Below are 20,803 nucleotides of genomic sequence, written 5' to 3'. Positions count from 1 at the left end.
TGCAACCATAAAGGTTTTATTATTTTATTCAAGGCTGTAATTTTCAACAACTGTAGTATATATTTATCAGAATAAAATTCATTCATCAGTTGTAGATACATTTTTATTAGGTGTTACCGGTTTCGACAGATTAATTTGTCATCTTCAGAAGCTTAGTAATGGTTTAGCATATGTTCAATATCTTCTTCATAGAAGCGTAATGCCATGATACGTCCAGAAAAGTACGTATTGTATGAGATTATACTGAAAAACATAAAGGTCTTACATTCCTTAAAGTCAAAGATTTAACACATTAACTCACCTGGAAAATTCTCAGACGTTGTAGCTGTTTTATACATGGGATTCCATTCTTTTGTTAGGAATCAGGGATCAGGGCTGAATGGTATTACCTAACTCTTCCGGAAATTCAACTGTTAACTCTTTTTATTACTGTGTACTTCAGTTTAAGGTCATACAAATGATATCAGTTCACATATGACCTTATTACCAGGTCAGCATCAAGTGATATGTAGAAAATACAGAAAATGGAGATAGCAATATACTAGGAAACTAAATTACAAATCGAACTAACTTCTCCATACGCATCTACACGCACTTGAGTATATTACATAATAACTCGTCAACTAGTGGGGCCAGAGAAGAGCTCACATTGTGAACATATCTGCATTGTGATTGTTGGAACCGAAGGTAACACTCGACTACGTAACATATAAAGTTGGTAATTTTTAAATAAAAATATAAGATTAAAAATATCCACAACATACAGTCGATTGTAAGAGAAAGCCTTCTAAAAGATAAAGCTAGTACCCGTAAATTAACTAATAGTGTAGATAAGATAGAAGTGCAATAGAAAAAGGGTAGATGACGCCTTTGTGTAGACTAGCAAACTGTTTGTTGGCGGTCGCAAGTGTACTTTCTTAAAACAACTATTAAATCAAGCTACTATCGGGCAAGTGCGAGTCAGCATAAAAGGAAATTCCAACTTAGGAAAAGGCAATATTTTGAGCGGGAATTCCCTTTCGGGGAGTTCTGCCATCTGGTTAAGTCTGTTTATTTGACGGCACTTCGGCGATTTGCGTGGCAATGATGATGACATGATGATGAGGACAACGCAACACCCAGTCCCCGAGCGGAGGAAATTTCCGTGCCGGCTGGGAATCGAAGCTGGTTCCCTCCACGTAACATTCAGCCACGCTCAGCCGAGGAGGCGAACCGACGTCATAGCAGATCATAAAGCAACATGCCTAGTCTGTCTTAGCAGTAAACGTCTTTGTGGAGGACAACGTTCTCATTTATGCGATGCTTACCAAACAAACCCGTGAAGACACTTGTTTCTCTTCTTTGGGTCCTTTGTCTCCTTTACTATTCCTTCCTGCTAAGGATCGTACACTAACGACTAATATTGAAAACTCAATCGAACGAAAGTTTTGTAAGCTACCTTCTTCGTGACTGAATTACATGTCCTTAGTAGTCCTGCAATTAATCTGAGTGAGGCATCTGCAGTTAGTTTTATGTGGTTCTTTCACTTCAAATAGCACCGGACGGCTATTGCTTGTTCTTTGACGATTGCGGCTGGCTCCAATGATTTATCATGAAACGTGTATGTAAACAATGGGCCTGTCACCCTATTTATGCGTAATACGCCACATGTGTCTATTTTGATAGCCAACTGGCAGTCAGCTTTCTGGCTTTGCTGCTCTCGTACATACAACGGCACCAACCGCGTATGACTTCACGAAGTTTCAAGTTTTGCTCCAGGTCTTTTATGCATGCAATGAACAATAATGGCTCTCTGGCCATTGAGGTAGTTCTGTAGACTCATCCCCATGTCTTTGACAACGTTCCCGGGATACTGTGTGGATTTGTTTACGAATTTCAAGTGAAAACCCACAATACTTTTGTTTGTAGACATTACAGCATTCCATTCATTTGTAGGGACAAAGTAAAACAGGAAATTTAATCTGTGCTCCAACACGGCACAACTGAAACACACCTAGCCCTTATAACAACCCATTACACTTTGTTCTAAAAAAGGGCAGTTCTCTGAGGCTTGTTAGATTGGAGACTAATTAATGACATCATAATAATAGAAACAACCATACAGGACACATTACATGAGTTGCTCCAAAAATTTCATGTAGTCACCGTATTCTCTAGATTCGATTTAAAAGCAGGATTTTGACAGATCGAATTACACTCCAACTGTCGCAAATGTACAGCCTTTCTATGCTTCGGAATTTATCAGTTTTATAAACTATTTTTCTGTCTTAATATTTTATTGAGGCACGACTAAGTTACTTCACAATTATTCGCTTTATTTAGAGATTTAGAAACTCTAACAGTCGATACCATTTTTCACCGAAGTTTACTGAAAAAATCTGGTTTGTGAGGCAACAGATGTACAGGAAACAAGTAACAATAATTTTCTTAAAACTTTGTACGGTGGGTTAAATCTTTAAACGAGTTACGGCCTTAAAGACGGTCATTTGCAACTAAAGCGTCTCATGGCAAGAAGCGTATGATTCATACAGCAGTGGCGCCTTGAGCTACAGTTACCACATGGTGCCAGATTCTAGTTTTCAGTATGTTATTAGCTAAAACCGCAATATTTGGTCAGGCATAACTGTTGCAGTGCGGGTTCTAACAATAAAATAATTTGAAGGACTACCAGTTCAGAGTTCACAGGCAGTGATAATATGCAATCGATCCGCTGTGAACCGAGATACGCCCATATGTTACACACAGCGTCACTCGAGACGCCGCCTGCGTGCTTGACATCACGGCCCGCAGCGTGCCGTACGACCAGCGAGTGCCCACAGCTGCTCAGCCGCTTACAGTCCTCCGACCCCTGCATCGCTGCATCAACTCTGACAAGTACATCTGACGAATGGCCAAGAATGACGTTACGTACTGCTTCTTCCGTACGCAACGGCTACGGAAGTTATTACCTTTTGAATATCTTTACAATTCCGTCCGGAAAAATTTCTTTTTCTACAGCGATCTCTCAGTTGTCTCACTTCTAAAAGAAGACTTCAACATTTCTGTTTTGTCTTACGAAAAGGAAAAGGAGAATTAGAAGAAGACAGAGGGGGTCGATCAATATGTACTGCTTGTAATACTTCGGATTTGCTAACACTTTCTAACTCACAAGGGGACCTTCGGACTGTTCTTCTCCAATTTTCTTCATAGCATTTCAAGGTCAGTGGCCGGACATCAATTTGCAACTCCCCAAACAACACGAAAATATCGACTTTGAAGAGAAGCTACTCGACCGAATAGTAGCGGCTCCGGTCAAAGAAAACCATCGTAACGACCGGGAGAGCGGTGTGCTGACCACACGCCTCTCCTATCCGCATCCTCAACTGAGGATGACACGGCAGTCGGATGGTACCGATGGACCACTTGTGGCCTGAAGACGGAGTGCTTAAATGTAAAACAATTGCAGCTTGTTAACAAATTCTTTGGTTGCTCATTGCGAAGCGAAATCGATTTGTACTTATAAAGTCACTGGTTTGAAACTTGCTGCAATAGAGTCTGCGACAGAAGATCCCTGACAGCTTCAGTGGGCTTTGCGCAGCGACTTGGCGCATCCCCCATAACAAGTCACGAAAGCCGAGTTGAAGACTGACAATAGCGCCTCCAGCCCTCCTACCGATCTTTCGCCTATTCTGCTATAGTATCACACTTTTTTATTCCAAATTTATTAACAAATGGAAATTTTGATGACAAAATGATCATAGAATCATCGTGTTTAAATAAAATTGCCTGTTCCTTAAACGAAAACAAGTATGTACGCCAATAACACTGTTCGGTTTCTAGAAATAGAAAAGGATTTGACTTTCTGTTTGATGTTTCGCATTTTTTCAGCAGATTTTAATTTATCAACTTTTTATTATGATTCCGTATTTGTTAACTAAAATTTTCATTCGCTAATAAATAAGCACTCAAGAAAGTAAAAAAAGTAAGCTACTAACAAGTTTCAAAACAGCGCTTTCATAATTAGAACCGGAATACTCCATGCACAGAGCTACCGACAAATATGTTAAAAACAAAGAGCTAGAGAAGAGAGAGAGAGGTTGTGGCAGTCACGCAGCACTCTCTCTCTGCTGCCGCGCTGTAGCATGGGACGCAGTATTTTGTGTCGCCATTGTGCAATATTGTTCTGAAAGCGACGGAGTTGGTGTACGGTTTTGTAAGCTACACAGCTGGTGCCTGCGAGCGTGATCAGGGTATAAGGCACTCGCACGTGTCTCGAAGAAACCATTTAAGACTGATGTCCGTAATGTTTTCATATAATCTGTAACTGAACTCCATTTTGTGTACATTGATGTATTTGTTCATTTCTGTAACAAAGCTTGTTCATCCGAGTTCTTCTTGCCATTACCTTAAGCGAAATGACGTTCTTAGAATTTTAGGATGTTACGGCATCTTGACAAAGGCTTTCAGTACATTCTGTATCATTTCCGATACGTCGGAGTATAAGATCGTAAGTTTTTGTTCTGATTGTAAACATAAGAGCAGTTTTGGATGAAAAGTAGGGCGAACTATATATTTTTTGTCTGAGTATTGTAAAATAATTGATTCAATTGTTAGAAGTTCCATTATGCATTGCTCCAATCATTGTTTTTGTTGCTGCCTATTCAAATATTCAAATGTGTGTGAAATCTCATGGGACTTAACTGCTAAGGTCATCAGTCCCTAAGCCTACACACTACTTAACCTAAATTATCCTAAGGACAAACACACGCACCCATGCCCGAGGGAGGACTCGAATCTTCGCCGGGACCAGCCACTGCTGTCTTTTAAATTTTATATTAAATGTGCTTCACATCGGAAAATATGGATTACAGACAGAAAGGCCGGCCTATAATTTACTGTGAGTAGATAGGTACTAATTTTAAATTCTTCGAATTACAATGGGAGACCTTTGTGCGCAAAGTGAAAAATACAATGTGCAGTTTGTGAAACAATCTCGGTATCTTCGTGCACATGGGCATTCGGTTTCCGATTTGGATTTTTATATTGAGCAAATGTCAAAGTGATCCAGGAGAGAGATAGTTTAGCTGGGTAGTGTAATTTCATATCTGACTGGCTGCTTAGGTAGGTCTTACTGTACTTGATCCACGAGTCAGAGTATTTCACCCATGTAACACATAGTTTATTTCAAATTCAAATACAAATTGAACGACACGCTACTTATAGTTTGCGAGTATATAAAAGCAAACTTTCCCTAGAAAGTTCGTCTCCCAAATCTCTCTTATATTTATCTCTCTGATTTTGGAATATTTCTGTACTTACGCGCATGAAATGGTGTATTAAGTTACACGAAGACTGATGCAGACCGCGTCCTCTCGTTGTGAATGCCACGCAAAGTCAATATTTGTATGTATTTCAGTCACTGGTGAAAGATTATGTACCGTAAAGTGTTCGTCTGCTGTAATCACGGTAATTTCACTTCCACCTATAACTGCTGATGTCCTTAGATTAGTTAGGTTTAAGTAGTTCTAAGTTCTAGTCCCAATAGCGCACAGAGCCATTTTTATAACTGCTGAGCATTAACAGTTGTATGTTATTGTGTGGTTACTTGAGTATTATCTACTACTACTCTACATCAAGCACTTTTATTTTGACAAAGTAAAACATAGCGCAGAGTTGTTCGATTTTCCTCAGTGTCGGCGCAGTGCCACCTCTCTATGGTATTTTAACCCTTGTTTTTAATAAGCTGCAAAATATTTGACTTTTCAGCCCTCGGAAACCATATGATCTTCAAAGACGATTTCATCGTATTGTGTAGAGAACTGTGTCGTACTGTTCTGGAAATCGATATCCAGGAGCTGACTTTCGAGTCCTACAAATATGAAGAAAATCAGAGAGGGCCACTCCGAGGGGTTCCCTTGTCACCCTGAAGGGAAAACAAATCGAGCCCTGAAACTTAGCCAGACCAGGCGGACTGGCGCGCTAGGTAAGGGAATGACTTAATGCGAGATCATGTGCACAATCGGACTAAAAGTATCTGGATACCCCGTGTCATGCGGAATTGACCACTAGATGTCACTAGAGGCGGTCCCGCCAGTATTAGAGGAGGAGGCGGGAGGGGGGAGGGGGGGGGAGGAGTCATTGTGTGGCCATTAGACAAGCGATGACAGGAGAATGGGTCGGTCGAGACAACTCAGTGACTTCGAGCGTGGAGCAGTCACTGGATGCCACCTGAGAAACAAATTCATCACTGACATTTCAACCCTTCTAAAGCTCGGTGATGTAATTGAGAAGCGAAAAGGTGAAGGAACAACCACACAGTTAAACCAAGACTAGCCTGACATCTGTACTAACGGACAGGGATCGTCGAGGAGTGCAGAGGGTGGTTGTAAAAAATTGCATGAAATCAGCGAAAGGAATAACTCTTGAGTTCCAAAGCAATATGGTAGGACCAATATGATGTAAGCCTTTGGGTTTGGTGAATGCCTGGAGAACGTTACCTGCCATTATGGGCGGTGCCAGCTGTGAAGTACGGAAGAGGTGGTCTTACAATACGTAGGATTCCGGGAGACAAGGTACTGGCGGAGGACGGGTCGTGAGTCGTGCTTATGTAGATCAGCTGGTAGAGCACATGTCCACGAAAGGCAAAGGTCCCTAGTTCGAGTCTCGATGGGGCACACAGTTTTAATCTGCCAGAAAGTTTCAGTATGGAGGTGTTTTTCGTGGGTGTGGTGTAGCCCCCTTACTGCGCTTAAGAAAACGCTAAAAGCGGAAGAGTATGAAAATATTTTACAGCACGGCGTACAGTGGAGGAACGTTCGCAGAACGATGTTTGATTTATCAACATGACAATGCACTCTGCCATGAAGCAGCATCTATCAGGCAATGGTTTGTGGACGATGTTGTTGTTGTGGTCTTCAGTCCTAAGACTGGTTTGATGCAGCTCTCCATGCTACTCTATCCTGTGCAAGCTTCTTCATCTCCCAGTACGTACTGCAGCCTACATCCTTCTGAATCTGCTTAGTGTATTCATCTCTTGGTCTCCCTCTACGATTTTTACCCTCCACTCTGCCCTCCAATACTAAATTGGTGATCCCTTGATGTCTCAGAACATGTCCTACCAACCGATCCCTTCTTCTAGTCAAGTTGTGCCACAAACTCCTCTTCTCCCCAATTCTATTCAGTACCTCCTCATTAGTTATGTGATCTATCCATCTAATCTTCAGCATTCTTCTGTAGCACCACATTTCGAAAGCTTCTATTCTCTTCTTGTCCAAACTATTTATCGTCCATGTTTCACTTCCATACATAGCTACACTCCATACAAATACTTTCAGAAACGACTTCCTGACACTTAAATCTATATTTGATGTTAACAAATTTCTCTTCTTCAGAAACGCTTTTCTTGCCATTGCCAGTCTGCATTTTATATCCTCTCTACTTCGACCATCATCAGTTATTTTGCTCTCCAAATAGCAAAACTCCTTTACTACTTTAAGTGTCTCATTTCCCAATCTAATTCCCTCAGCATCACCCGACTTAATTCGACTACATTCCATTATCCTCGTTTTGCTTTTGTTGATGTTCATCTTATATCCTCCTTTCAAGACACTGTCCATTCCGTTCAACTGCTCTTCCAGGTCTTTTGCTGTCTCTGACAGAATTACAATGTCATCGGCGAACCTTAAAGGTTTTATTTCTTCTCCATGGATTTTAATACCTACTCCGAATTTTTCTTTTGTTTCTTTTACTGCTTGCTCGATGTACAGATTGAACAATATCGGGGAGAGGCTACAACCCTGTCTCACTCCCTTCTCAACCACTGCTTCCCTTTCATGTCCCTCGACTCTTATAACTGCCATCTGGTTTCTGTACAAATTGTAAATAGCCTTTCGCTCCCTGTATTTTACACCTGCCACCTTCAGAATTTGAAAGAGAGTATTCCAGTCAACATTGTCAAAAGCTTTCTCTAAGTCTACAAATGCTAGAAACGTAGGTTTGCCTTTTCTTAATCCGAATCCACATGACAAAGTTAAGAACAACCAGAAAATAAAATTGTTCCTTAATTTTTCTATTGATTTATTGTAGTGCTAGATTACTTAATTTTGTCAGTTATTGACTGGGAGAAAACGTCATTATTCGATAAAAACCATTTTTAAAAGAATGCGAGAAAACTCATTTGTGTAGATATGCTGAAGCCTTTTGATACTATCAAAAAAATGGAGTTCGTAATCATGAGACGTACCATTGGCGGTTAGCGTGTTTGTTGGAAGTATTATCAAAGATACAAAAATCATTTTGTTTTGGTCCGCGAAGAGAAGGAATATTGCTAATTTGATAACTGACTGTGAAGTCATCAGTTTCAAATATGTTGACCCTACGGCTCACACACTTGCGAAATGTAGATTACGCGATAGCTACACTCCAGGCAAGGTACTAAGAGCTGGGGAAGATCCGTCATTGTTTAATGAAAATGTTATAACATGTCTGATGACGTATAGAGAGCTGTGCTGTTCCAGGAAAGTGTAGATTTACATTTCCACAGTTAACAGCTCAAAAGAATCTACTCATGGCCTATTGAAAACGTAGGTACCAGATCGATGATGATGAAATTAAGAGCAAAAAATGAGTATTCAATTTCCTGTGACTTTCTTGATGAAAGTGTATACTACTGTTTCTCTTATTGGACGTCTCTTTGACTGGAATATTGTATGTACAGAGAAGTTTATTTGATCTAGCCAAAATCAAGAGACATGATAGGACAACTTCTGGATTACACATGGAGTTTGGACTCCCCATAGCCACTTCATAAATTTTTATTAGTTTACGGAGTCCACACGCTGCACATAACGAAGCTCCACTGGGTGTAGAGCCTGTATCTTGACTGAAAGGAAACATCCGAGAGAGTTATACTCTGCTACATAATAAACAATGGGCGTGACTGGGATTACATCTGTCCAGATATGTGACTAGTGAGAGCTTACTGGCAAACAAATCTGTGTGTTGTCACCAATGAACAGAAGTCTTCGGAAGCCAACCGGCGAAGCGAGATAACGTTTTCACTGTTCTCTACATGACTTGGAAAGTAGAAAATACCTGTAGGTTTCTGACAGTATCGACATAGTCACAGGCAGCGATGTGGTACTGTTTTATAGGTGCGAAAAGAATGCGACTTATATGTGATCAACAGTTTATGTGCGCGCAGCCAGTGCACCTGCGAATGTGTAGGAGGGAAGTTGCAACAGTTCTTAGGAAGAAGAGCACCTATGAATCAAGGTTACTAATAAGTTGCCTTTATACGTTTTTGCGAGGAACAAAGAAGTGTCTTCGACCTCTCTCTAAAACCACATTCAGAGTTGTCTTTAGGAAGGACGTAAACATTAAATAAATTTATTTTTTAAACCTAGTTAGGGTCTGTATATAATTGAAAGCTTTCAATGAAATCGAGAGCTAAAAATGACGACCTGTTTAACACTTGAGATTTCAATTAACCTTAATGTGACAGCCGCTTTAATTGTAATTTGCAAATTTCTTATTTATCTTCTAGTAATTATAAAAGCTCCGTTAATTAAAAGTTAGTCAGCAGTTAGATAGTACGGAAAATTACAGTTTCTATTAGGACCCGTACATTCTACTTCTGAAGGCACAGGAAGCTTTCTAGAACTCGTTAGACGCTGCTGATACAATTTTTTTTTAAACAATAACAGTTGCTTTCGAATTCAATATTTTATTGTTCTGCCCGCGCTCTATTTTGCCTCATGGATCTCGTGAACATAGTTGTAATGTGAACTGTTACCCACACGACAGTTTTTCAAGATTGTGAGGCCACGTGTGCAGTGTAGTGGTTTGCGTGGCATTTCGATGCACCCACGGACACCTTTATCAGAGTCTAGTAGCCGCTGTTACAATTATAAAGAGTGTTGCCCTATCTTTACCGATAAGTATTTCCGATTTTTAGCGGCTTTTCTTTTATTGTATTCTGTTAAACATGGTTTTGAAGTCTGCCGCTTTTCTTTAATTGTATTCTGTTAAACATGGATTTTGAAGTCTATCAGGTAACGTTTTCGTAACAGAAGAGCAAGTTTCCGCACACCCGATTTGTTGATGAGGAACTGATACGTTTGTACTAGCAAAAAACGTAAAAGGTCTCGGCACAATCTTGTATGAGCCTCCAAATTGCGAAGAACTACTTGTTACGGCATGCAAGTAATGTCTCTCTCGCTTACATGGAAACCAAAAATTTAGAAAAATATTTTCACTTCAAATTGGCTTTGGTTCAAATGGCTCTGAGCACTGTGGGACTTAACATCTGAGGTCATGAGTCCCCTAGAACTTAGAACTACTTAAACCTAACTAACCTAAGGACATCACACACATCCATGCCCGAGGCAGGATTCGAACCTGCGACCGTAGCGGTCGCCCGGTTCCAAACTGTAGCGCCTAGAACCGCTCGGCCACACCGGCCGGCTCACTTCAAATTAATTAAGTGTTAAGTCATGCAGAATCCTTACTACAGTGATACGGTTCGACACGATACAAAGAGTGAAAACTCCAAATGACTGGAGTGAGCTATGGATTGCTTGCGTAAGATATCTGTGTAACATTCGCTTGTTTGATGCTTTCTATACCCACGCCGGATACCATAGGACAGGCTGCGAGGTTTTCACACGTTCTGTTTTCTTCTTTTGTTTTCGAGTTGCTGGTGTTCTCGGTGCCTCTTCCCACATATCGAATACGTATAATCATTCACTAACTTCGTACCAGATCGGATACGTCTAGCGTCTTGACTGTATCTTTGCGTGACACCAAATGCTTCTCGTTCTTTCTCCATTTCTGCTTTGCGACTATGGAACAAATTACCCCATACTCTGCGCCTTACAGTTGCATCCGTTTCCATCAGCATAGTTTGCTTCTCGGCATATCACAGCTATTTTCCTTTTGTCCAACAGTGACTCAATTTACTATTTGATAAAAGATACTATCTGTGTGTTTTTCATCCGTATCTACTTCAGTTTCCTTCCTCCAATCTGATCCGCTAATCTTACCCTTCAGTTTCTCGCCCTTCCTCTGACCCGTATAATGAATCACCCTCCTGTAACATTACCTTTTCTTTTATAGAGATTACCGATACCATGTATACTACCGATTCCTGCATGGCTTAAAATTATCTCAGCTGTTTCATTAAAAGAATTCATATGATCTTGTATACGATGTATTATATTTCAGGCTAAAATGTATAAAAAAGAAATTAATGTGTTGCAATCGATATATACTAATAGTTAAAATTACTCTTCTTTTAAAAATATTTGATACTACGAAATTTCTGGCATACTTAAAATCGATATTATTAATTGCACGATCTAACGCTCATTATTAAATTTATTTCTATATAGCTTTATAAAATAATGATATAATTTGGTGAAGAAAGTTTGTAAACTCTTTTTCTTTGTGAACTCTTTGGAAATCGGAGGTACGGCAGGATGTAAGTAGTGGTGGGCATGCCTCTGATGGAAGTAGACGTTTTCTAAGTTTGTCACCAACTATGTAATCATTGGTTTTTTTTAATGTGGAAAATGTAAAAACGGCGTAATGTTGATAGATGTGACAAAGAATAAAATTCAAGAATAATACAGGCAAATCTTCTTTAGTTATGTAGGCATCAAGAATCTACAAAATCGAAATTTCAGCTGGAAGAATCTACCTCTAGACAAGACTTTGAGCCATCCACAACAACAACGAGATAATGAAGATAAGTCAAAAGTCATTCTTTTGTATATCTTACGTCTCTCGAAACTTTCAAAATTTGTCCAAAGACAGAGAATCTTTATAGTGGTGTGTGGGACGGTAAAATTACACCAAACAAGTTCTTCTCCACATTTGATTCCTTTACTGTTGGCACAATTTTGTTAGATGCTATCACTTCTATTCTGTCCACACCCGGTAGCTGAAAGGTCAGCGGGACGGATTGTCAATCCTCTGGGCCCGGGTTCGATTCCCGGCTGGGTCGGGGAATTTTCTCCGCCCAGGGACTGGGTGTTGTGTTGTCATCATCATCATCCTGTCACCCACATCGACTGCAGGTCGCCGAAGTGGCGTCAAATTGAAAGACCAGCACTCGGCGAACGGTCTGCCCGACGGGGAGCCCTAGCCACACGATTAAATAAGTAAATAAATACTTCTATTCTAAAAGAACGTGAAAAGGAAACTGCTTGGCTGAATGTTAATAAGACTGGCATTTCTTTAATTCCATATATTCATTACGATACAAGGTGTCACGCCTAAAGAACCGCGAGGCATATGTTTTCAGGTTTCCGAAAAAAAACCTTGCAATTTCCTTTTCGAAATGTGTAGCTGCAGTCATCCCAAACAAATACTGCTTATCACGTCTTTGATACGACGGCCAGTACCGACGGAAACCGTCGGTTTGTTTCCCGTTACAAACAGAATGACTTTTAAAGCGGAACTTTGCGCCCATTCCATAGAGCGACCCGAAATTAGTGCGATATTCGTTTTAGCGATACGCGCTATTAACAGGGACAGTGAAACACCAAGAATACTACTCCGGCAGCGACTCGAGTGCCGCCCTGGCTCACACAGACTGCTACGGTCGAGCAGCAGTGCTACCCTGGTGTTTCACTGACCTTGTTAATAAATCGTATCTTTGAAACGAATACCGCACTTATTTTGGCTGCTATGTTGGGTGACACTTAAAATTCCGCTTTAAAAATCATTTCGTGTGTTGTGGGAAACAAAACGACGATTTCCGTTGATACTGGGCATCGCATGAAAAACGTAACGAGCGGAAATTGTTTCGGATGTCCCCAGCTGCACACTGCAAAAACTAAATTGCAAATATCTGCCGAATTTTAGAGAGAAAATGAACCTGAGACACCTGGTATACAGAGTGAACGTTAATAAAAACGACAAACTGCAGGAACGGTGTGCTGACTGGAAATGGAGGAAAACAGATCCCATGAACGTGTGTCTGTAAATGCATCGTTGCCACGGTAGATGGCCCTGACGAATGACAGTTCCTCTGACCACGTGCTGTGCGTTCCTTGTGTGTTGCAGGCTGCGTGATTGACACAGTGTACTGTAAGCAGCTGAATGGTGCAGTATTCATGTCGGGAACAAGCCGAGATGGTGTTTGTATACGGCGAAACGATCGAGTGGCAGCACGGCTATACCAAAAAAAAAAAAAGGTTTCCTCACAGACACCAACCACATCAGATAACATTTCAAACACTTTGTGGGCGTTTGAGTTGCCGTGGGTCCTTTCCAACGGACGAACGTACAGGGAGGCGAAGGATTGTGCGTACACCAGATTTGGAGGACCGGATTCTACAGGATATTGAGGCGAACTCTATTACAAGCTCTAGGCAAGTGACCGGCCAACATGGCATAAGTCAAAGTACGATTACGTGTATTGGGCATGACAGCCGCTACTATCACTATTACCTGCAACACGCAAGGCTCTGAGCACCATGGGACTTATCTTCTGAGGTCGTCAGTCCCCTAGAACTTAGAACTACTTAAACCTAACTAACCTAAGGACATCACACACATCCATGCCCGAGGCAGGATTCGAACCTGCGACCGTAGCGGCCGCGCGGTTCCAGACTATAGCGCCTAGAACCGTTCAAACACGCAAGGAAGACATGGCAAGTGGTCAGAGGAATCAGCGCCATCTACCGTGACAACGATGTATTTCCGGACTCATGTTCATCCATCTACCGTGGCAGTGACGAATTTCCGGACACATATTCATAGGAGCTCTTTCCCTCCATTTCTGGTCAGGAATCCGTCCCTGCAGTTTGTCAGTTTTACCAATGTTCATCCTATATGTATAGGGTGTTCCAAAAATACCCACAAGCTTAAGGGACAGGTCCCTTACATACTAAAAAAAAGTGACTTATAAACATGGGCTCCAGAATGCATACCTTAAGAACTATGCGCACTTGTTCATCTTCGATACCAACCAATAGATCCCTTTTGCTACAAAGACTTTTCTTTCCATATTTTCGGAAGAGGCAGCTTAGACCAAATCAAGAAAAAAATGTTCAGTAAACATGGGGTCTAAAATGCATACTTTAAGAGTTGTGAGCACCTGTTCATCTTAGCTAGTGTGAAAAACGTCTTTTCTGCAGAACAAATGCTCATAGCTCTTACGGTACATGGTTTACAGCCTATGTTTACTAGACTTTTTCTCGTTTTTGCTGTAAGAAAACTGTCCCTATAGCTTGTCCGTGTTTTTTGGGACACACCATTCTTATTTTATTAATGTTCTTGTTAGTTACTTATATATTTGAATGTTTCGTGGATCGTAATTACGACCACTGCGTAGGATGTAAACCGAGCCAGTTGTACAATTTCTTAAATTATGATTTTCTCTCTCTCTCTCTCTCTCTCTCTCTCTCTCTCTCTCTCTCCCCCTCCGCACCAACACACACGCAAACTTGTGCGCAGTAGGGGTTGTGCCGGCCGAGGTGGCCGAGCGGTTCTAGGCGCTACAGTCTGGAGCCGCGGGCCCGCTGCGGTCGCAGGTTCGAATCCTGCCTCGGGCATGGATGTGTGTGATGTCCTTAGGTTAGTTAGGTTTAAGTAGTTCTGAGTTCTAGGGGACTGATGACCTCAGATGTTAAGTCCGATAGTGCTCAGAGCCATTTGAACCAGTAGGGGTTGTCAAGCAGATACGATTCAGTTTGTATACGAAGTCAATTTTATTATCAATTAAATTATTTATATCTTTTCGTAGTGTGTTAATGATTTTTATGACTTAATACCTCATTCCTTTCTGTGCTGCACTAAGACTGAGAGGTGACTAATCTAAATTATTTCTCCTCGAAGTGTAGTATTTATGATCGTTACTTTTATTTTCAGGCGCTACAGTCTGGAGCCGAGCGACCGCTACGGTCGCAGGTTCGAATCCTGCCTCGGGCATGGATGTGTGTGATGTCCTTAGGTTAGTTAGGTTTAATTAGTTCTAAGTTATAGGCGACTGATGACCTCAGAATTTAAGTCGCATAGTGCTCAGAACCATTTGAACCATTTTTTATTTTCAAACTGTGATTGATTGTTGCCATCAAAGTTCGTATAGGAGCAAGTGTACCATCAATGTTATTAGCATACACAACTGTTTAAAGAGCTATTTACAACCGCGTCTAGAGTGGGCATTACATATTATCATTGGTGTACGATTCTGTGGAACATATGTTTTTTTTCATCGATGGCGAGTTATCCCGCAGTATGTTGCGATAAGCAATTAATGAATAAAATGAAGTCAAGTTTTTGACATTGTATGCTGTACATATTGTAATCGCGACTCACTACGGATGGTTCAAATGGCTCTAAGCACTACGGGACTTAACATCTGAGATCATCAGTCCCCTATACGTAGAACTACTTAAACCTAACTAACCTAAGGACAACACACACATCCATACCCGAGGCAGGATTCGAAAGTGCGACCGTAGCAGCAGCGCGGTTCCGGACTGAAGCGCCTAGAACAGCTCAGCCACAGCGGCCGGCCACTACGGATGTTTTGTGAGATTTGAGTGGAGGTCTGAAGGCCGTAATCTTGTCTGATGAAGTAAATGCACAAATAAATGACCAAGCTGCCCGTGAAACTGGATTCTTAGGGCTGTATCGGCACCACCCTATGCGGAAAAATACTCCTGTGAAAGAAGGCAATTACTTAAGTTTCCTTTCTGATAATCGGACCCTTCCATAAGTGCGAGCAGTGAAGGAGAAGGTAGGCTGGGTGCTGCAGGACACTAATCTGGACAGCCTCGGATGTCTGCTCCGGAGGTTGCGGACCACTCAGAAGAAGCGGGGAACGCGCGGTTGACAGGCAGCACAGGCGCCGCGCGAGAGCAGCTCAGCTCGGCTCAGCCCTCGGGCATGCTGAGTGTGCGGCGGCTGCGACGCGCTGAATCAGTCGGCGACGCGTAACGCGATGCGGCCGCGGAGTCGCCGTTTTTTCTGCCTGTTGTGTGGCCGCCGGCACCGCCAGCGCCTCTCGGCTTTTTGCCACGGCCGCTCTCCCGCCTGTGGCCTGACACAAAGCCGTTCCGCGCACTTCCGTAGAAGACGTCGCCAGGCCCCAGCTCAGAGAAGCACTTCAACACACTCACTATCCACTCTACACTAATTCTCGAGAAAATACGCTACTGGCCATTAAAATTGCTACACGAAGAAGAAATGCAGATGATAAACGGGTATTCATTGGACAAATATATTATACTAGAAATGACATGTGATTACATTTTCACGCAATTTGGGTGCATAGATCCTGAGAAATCAGTACCCAGAACAACAACCTCTGGCCGTAATAACGGCCTTGATACGCCTGGGCATTAAGTCAAACAGAGCTTGAATGGCGTGTACAGGTACAGCTGCCCACGCAGCTTCAACACGATACCACAGTTCATCAAGAGTAGTGACTGGCAAATTGTGACGAGCCAGTTGCTCGGCCACCATTGACCAGACGTTTCAATTGGTGAAAGATCTGGAGAATGTGCTGGCCAGGACAGCAGTCGGACATTTTCTGTATCCAGAAAGGCCCGTACAGGACCTGCAACCTGCGGTCGAGCATTATCCTGCTGAAATGTAGGGTTTCGTAGGGATTGAAAGAAGGGTAGAGCCACGGGTGGTAACACATCTGAAATGTAACGTCCACTGTTCAAATTGCCGTCAATGCGAACAAGAGGTGACCGAGACGTGTAACCAATGGCACCCCATACGATCACGCCGGGTGATATGCCAGTATGGCGATGATGAATACACGCTTCCAATGTGCGTTCACCGCGATGTCGCCAAACACGGATGCCACCATCATGATGCTGTAAACAGAACCTGGTTTCATCCGAAAAAATGACGTTTTGCCATTCGTGCACCCAGGTGCGTCGTCGAGTACACCATCGCAGGCGCTCCTGTCTGTGATGCAGCGTCAAGGGTAACCGCAGCCATGGTCTCAGAGCTGATAGTCCATGCTGCTGCAAACGTCGTCGAACTGTTCGTGCAGATGGTTGTTGTCTTGCAAACGTCCCCATCTGTTGAGTCAGGGATCGAGACGTGGCTGCACGATCCGTTACAGCGATGCGGATAAGATGCCTGTCAGCTCGACTGCTAGTGATACGAGGCCTTTGGGATCCAGCACGGCGTTCCGTATTACCCTCCTGAGCCCACCGATTCCATATTCTGCTAGCAGTCATTGGATCTCGACCAACGCGAGCAGCAATTTCGCGATACCATAAACCGCAATCGCGATAGGCTACAATCCGACCTTTATCAAAGTCGGAAACGTGATGATATGCATTTCTCCTCCTTACACGAGGCATCACAACAACGTTTTACCAGGCAATGCCGGTCAACTGCTGTTTGTGTATGAGAAATCGGTTGGAAACTTTCCTCGTGTCAGCACGTTGTAGGTGTCGCCACCGCCGCCAACCTTGTGCGAATGCTCTGAAAAGCTAATCACTTGCATATCACAGTATCTTCTTCCTGTCGGTTAAATTTCACGTCTGTAACACGTCATCTTCGTGGTGTAGCAATTTTAATGGCCAGTTGTGTATTTAAATGTCTTACGCAATATGAGACACGATCCCAAAAGCTTGATAAATGTAATTTGTCTTATACTCACTGCATTGTATTGCAACAGCCTTAACTTAATTTCATATTCCTTGCTAAAAATATGAACCGCCTTTGAAGATGATGTCTGTCTAATGCGCCTTCAAGAATCCATGCTACTCTCATGTCAAAATTTATGCCACTGCAGCTGTTTGGCATGTTCGGGCACATGCGTGATTTGTCGGTACAGGAAGAGAAACAACATTCTCTCTCAAACACCATCTAACCCCGCAGGAGCTGTGCAACTGATCCCTCTTCTCTGAGTAACCGCCCAACTTTACTTAGTTCACGGCCGAATGAACTCATGTCAATTAAAATTAAGCACGTTTTGAAATATTAATGTCTCTCTAAGTGTTTTTGTTTGATACTGAGCATGAAAACCGCACTTGTAAGAAGTTACTGATGTTAGTTGACTTTTTTGGATTCGGCTGTTAGTTGCTAGATGCATATCATAACAACATATGGCCGAGAACCGCAGGCCGCACCAATACTTAATTCGGGCCGTATGTGTCCCGCAGGAGGCAGTTAGACGACCACTGGTTTAAATGAATAAGACATAGGCGAGTTGTGCACACGATGTTTTCGGGAAAACTGTGACATTGTCTGGCAGCAGAAGGAAAAACGAGCTATTTTTGTAAAAGGGTCAAAATTCTGCATATGCTTTGACTGCATGCTGATTACTATTCGCTTACGCAATCAAAGCTCCCCATAGACAGTTCTCTATTTTGAAATCTCATTGTCTTTTATTTGTGGCAAGCTGCAACCATGTGACACAGGTACTGAAGGTTGACTGCAATACTGAAATTAGCCGGCCGCGGTGGCCAGGCGGTTCTAGGCGCTTCAGTCCGGAGCCGCGCGGCTGCTACGGCCGCAGGTTTGAATCCTGCCTCGGGCATGGATGTGTGTGATGTTCTTAGGTTAGTTAGGTTTAAGTAGTTCTAAGTTCTAGGGGACTGATGACCTCGTAGTTAGGTCCCACAGTGTTCAGAGCCATTTTAATACTGAAATTACTATCGCAGAATTAAGTGAACCATTATTTGCTGGGTGCCCGCCATTTGACAGAAGTCCGAATATTTTCGATGGATAAAAACAAAGCAATACCAATTCTTTTCTTGAACTAGTGTTTGTAAAATGAACTTCTCCTTTCAATGTCGGATATTTTGTAACGGAATTGTTCAAAACAACATTAGGCATTTTGGAGATTATATTGTCCTCTAACAAAATAACACACACACACACACACACACACACACACACACACACACACAAACAAACAATATGGCGAGAAGGAAAACCAGTGTTATACTTTTTTTCCCCAACAGAATTTATGCGTTCGTTCCACTCCAATATCATTTCTTAATGTTACACTTACATGTATATACTGTATTCTATTGATCTCAGTAGACTAAAAGCTTATCACCAATGATCCAACCAAATAATAAAGGTTTTTTCATCGTGTTTCTATTAATTACGTTGCATTTATAATTTGTAAAGTGAACTGCCATTTGCTATTAAATCGGATGGGTTTTCATAAGCATTTCAGACACACCTTCCTCAGCAATATAACTCTTCTGTAGGTATCTAACAATACTATTAGACATTAATATGTGCAGTATTCACACACTTGAAACTACCAACATTTTGTAGTACTGTATCTCGAGGCGCATTTCGAAAGTCAGCGCCTGTTGGCCAAACGCAATCTCAAGATAAGACGATTACCTCGCGCACGCGCAGTAGTTTGACGTGAGGTGCTGTGCATGGAACTTCAATATTGTCGTTTGTGTTTTGTTACTTTCTTCTGTGTGACAGCTGCTATTCACAACTGCGAAGTCTTGTCACCGATGGCAATTTTCAGTGCAGGCGAACAGTGGTGTTAAAATTCTTTTGTCTAAACTGTAAATCACATACACGTATCTACATCTACACCTACATGATTACTCTGCAATTCACATTTAAGTGCTTGGCAGAGGTTTCATCGAACCACAATCATACTATCTCCCTACCATTCCACTCCCGAACAGCGCGCGGGAAAAAGGAACACCTAAACCTTTCTGTTCGAGCTCTGATTTCTCTTATTTTATTTTGATGATCATTCCTACCTATGTAGGTTGGGCTCAACAAAATATTTTAGCATTCGGAAGAGAAAGTTGGTGACTGAAATTTCGTAAATAGATCTCGCCGCGACGAAAAACGTCTTTGCTTTAATGACTTCCATCCCAACTCGCGTATCATATCTGCCACGGTCTCTCCCCTATTACGTGATAATACAAAACGAGCTGCCCCTTTTTGCACCCTTTCGATGTCCTCCGTCAATCCCACCTGGCAAGGATCCAACACCGCGCAACAATATTCTAACAGAGGACGAACGAGTGTAGTGTAAGCTGTCTCTTTAGTGGACTTGTTGCATCTTCTAAGTGTCCTGCAAATGAAACGCAACCTTTGGCTCGCCTTCCCCACAATATTATCTATGTGGTCTTTCCAACTGAAGTTGTTCGTAATTTTTACACCCAGGTACTGGAAGAAAAGTGTGATGATAAGGACAGGAATTTGACACTGTTAAGCCATGCAGTTGTGCTCGCGATGTTTTTGGAGAATCTGGAGAAATTATCACCCCGCTTATCGCAATATACAGTAAGAGCTGTAATGTGCAATCTTTACGGAGATAAGAAACTGATGTTCAGGAGATTGCATTTATGACGTAAGTGCCGCTACGACTGATATAATTTCGATTGTTTGTGTTTTAGCCCTGACAAGTGGCCAGTGACTGCCAGCTCTTCCTGTGATACAAAAAGTGTCCAGTTGAATCGATGTGAGGAGTATTGCTTCGAACCACGAGTAAATGTTCTAGAAGTTAATTTTATTGACTTCATTTATATCTACTTATACTCCACAAGCTAACATACAGTGTGTGAAGAGACTGCATACTGTACATGTGTCGCTTCCAATCTATTTTCTATTTGGTAATGGAGCTGGGGACGAACGACCACTGAAATTTCCATAATTTTACGATCGTAATCACGACGATATGCCTGTTAATTGACCTTGGAACACCGGTGGAGGTGTTACGGTGAACTCGTATTTAGTGTGGACAGGGCTCAAATTCCCATTCTGCCATCTTGATTTCGGTTATCCACTGATACCCGGAATCACCTTAAGCGAACGCTGGGATAGTTCCTATAACAAGCTCAAGGCCTGTCCT

The 20,803-nt window shown here is 42.1% G+C and overlaps 1 protein-coding gene across 3 annotated transcripts in view; it reads right to left on the bottom strand.

The window, feature by feature from the left end:
• The window catches only part of LOC124792524 (G-protein coupled receptor Mth2-like), a 617,551-nt gene that overhangs the window by 309,527 nt on the left and 287,221 nt on the right, over positions 1-20,803 (bottom strand). The gene's annotated exons all lie outside the window — the stretch shown is intronic.

This window comes from Schistocerca piceifrons, chromosome 1, assembly GCF_021461385.2.
Source record: "Schistocerca piceifrons isolate TAMUIC-IGC-003096 chromosome 1, iqSchPice1.1, whole genome shotgun sequence".
In the NCBI taxonomy this organism is placed as follows: domain Eukaryota; kingdom Metazoa; phylum Arthropoda; class Insecta; order Orthoptera; family Acrididae; genus Schistocerca; species Schistocerca piceifrons.
This window is presented reverse-complemented; position numbering and strand designations above follow the sequence as displayed.